The following is a 2,500-nucleotide window of genomic DNA, read 5'->3' as shown; positions in this document are numbered from 1 at the left end:
GAAGTCCGATTCGCCTGCTGGAATTACCGCACGGGCTGGACACCTCGCTCCGACGAATCGGTTTTTTCCATTTTTTCCGAAAAATAAATTTTTGTAATTTTTTTTAATGTTAAAAACGTTAATAAACGTCATGTTTACGCATGGATTAAACATTGAAATAATTTTAAAACGCTTATTAAAAAAGTTGGTGTCGACCGTGGGACTTAGAAAAATTTCGGGAAGTCCGATTCGCCTGCTGGAATTACCGCACGGGCTGGACACCTCGCTCCGACGAATCGGTTTTTTCCATTTTTTCCGAAAAATAAATTTTTGTAATTTTTTTTAACGTTAAAAACGTTAATAAACGTCATGTTTACGCATGGATTAAACATTGAAATAATTTTAAAACGCTTATTAAAAAAGTTGGTGTCGACCGTGGGACTTAGAAAAATTTCGGGAAGTCCGATTCGCCTGCTGGAATTACCGCACGGGCTGGACACCTCGCTCCGACGAATCGGTTTTTTCCATTTTTTCCGAAAAATAAATTTTTGTAATTTTTTTTAACGTTAAAAACGTTAATAAACGTCATGTTTACGCATGGATGAAACATTGAAATAATTTTAAAACGCTTATTAAAAAAGTTGGTGTCGACCGTGGGACTTAGAAAAATTTCGGGAAGTCCGATTCGCCTGCTGGAATTACCGCACGGGCTGGACACCTCGCTCCGACGAATCGGTTTTTTCCATTTTTTCCGAAAAATAAATTTTTGTAATTTTTTTTAATGTTAAAAACGTTAATAAACGTCATGTTTACGCATGGATTAAACATTGAAATAATTTTAAAACGCTTATTAAAAAAGTTGGTGTCGACCGTGGGACTTAGAAAAATTTCGGGAAGTCCGATTCGCCTGCTGGAATTACCGCACGGGCTGGACACCTCGCTCCGACGAATCGGTTTTTTCCATTTTTTTTGAAAAATAAATTTTTGTAATTTTTTTTAATGTTAAAAACGTTAATAAACATCATGTTTACGCATGGATTAAACATTGAAATAATTTTAAAACGCTTATTAAAAAAGTTTACTCTTGACCGTGGGGACTTAGAAAAATTCCGGCTTGCACGGATTCGACCACTCTGTTTTTCGGAGTTTCTGAGAAAAATAAATTTTTGTAATTTTTTTCATTATGATTTCTGAGTTCTCCCAGTAGTTTAATGTAAGGATTAAGCATTTAAAAATTTTTAAATCGAATATTAAAAAAGTTTACTCTTGCAATTTTTGGAAAAAAAAAATTCTAAAAAATTTTTCTTTCGGTGGAAACTAACGTTTAATATGTACAATAACGATTTATCGAATAAAAATCGTATGTTAATATATGTTCGAATCGACCATAGTTTCAGCGGCTAAGTACCAGCAGCCCGGCCGGTTGGTCTGTACGCGCGGCAGTTTACCACCATAAGCGCCCGTGCTGAGCGGCCGGCGCCGCGGTCGTCGCGGCCGCCCGTTTGGTTACTATAAGAGAGCACGTCGGTTCGAGCGGACCGGTCGGCGCAGCGGCGGGCGAGCGGCTATTCTACGATCTCGGTCGAGAAGCAGTCGTTCAGCTCCTCGAGGTCCATTCCTCGACTGTTCTGTACCGCGTTCCGTTGCGAATTTTTCTCTACACAGCATGACCACGGGTCGGTGTCTCAGACCGAATGGCCCTTATGTGGTAAGCCCAGAATGTTGGGTTGGATACAACGTATATTCGTTATACTTGTACGACTCTCACATCAACTCTCAGAAACCCAAAAGGGGTTTTCTATCCGAGCGAAAATATATTTTTCGTATACAAAAATTTAATGGCAAAGACCAAACGAAATACTACACACAAAAAGGGGCGACGAACAAAAATTGTTCGAATGAAATATAATATATACATATAAAATTGAGGTGTCCTAAGAGAGAAATACATAAACTAAGAGGTATATATTATAAGAAATATATATTATTTCTGGGCAAAGAAGAGAGAACGAAAAGAAGAGTATGATCTTTAACGCGAGGGCCTCGACATGGGTACGCCTAGCATGGTTCGCGCTTTCTCGATATGTCCAGCATGTTAACGTACGCGGTCTTCGGACTTCGTGCGTTATGTCCGTGCTTACACGATGGAGAGCGCTCGAGCATACGTGCTTACAAACCTGAAAGTCGATGTGACATCCGAGATTCTTTTTCTTCTAAAAAGATCTCGGAGAGATACACGGGAGAGTTTGAAATTTTTGGAGGTCCTCCTGATGTATATGCGCGGATATACCCATGTGGTAATTCGTGCGGAGTTGGTAATCTAATAGTGGAGCGAAATTTACCAACTCGAAAGAGAAGAGAGAAGAGAGTAGAGAGAAGAGAGAGGAGAAAGAGAACTGTCTTAAAGACGAGAAAAAGTATCGTCGATCCGACTCTTAAGGGGAGAGAGTCGGCGACTAAGATATATATATACATACATATTTTTGCTTCGTATGATGAAAATTTACTCGAAGCTCCCTGG

General features: G+C 39.4%; 1 non-coding gene across 1 annotated transcript in view; it reads left to right on the top strand.

Moving 5' to 3' along the window:
• The first annotated feature begins 2,493 nt into the window (after nucleotides 1-2,493).
• Nucleotides 2,494-2,500, top strand: part of LOC143175397 (small subunit ribosomal RNA) — a 1,924-nt gene continuing 1,917 nt past the window's right edge. Inside the window, exon 1 of the ribosomal RNA XR_013000193.1 lies at nucleotides 2,494-2,500. This exon is cut by the window's right edge and continues 1,917 nt beyond it. This is a non-coding gene — a ribosomal RNA (small subunit ribosomal RNA).

Source organism: Nomia melanderi, unplaced genomic scaffold (assembly GCF_051020985.1).
Source record: "Nomia melanderi isolate GNS246 unplaced genomic scaffold, iyNomMela1 scaffold0078, whole genome shotgun sequence".
NCBI classification, from domain to species: Eukaryota; Metazoa; Arthropoda; class Insecta; order Hymenoptera; family Halictidae; genus Nomia; species Nomia melanderi.
The sequence above is the reverse complement of the archived record's forward strand: the minus strand, read 5'-3'. Positions and strand labels throughout refer to the sequence as shown.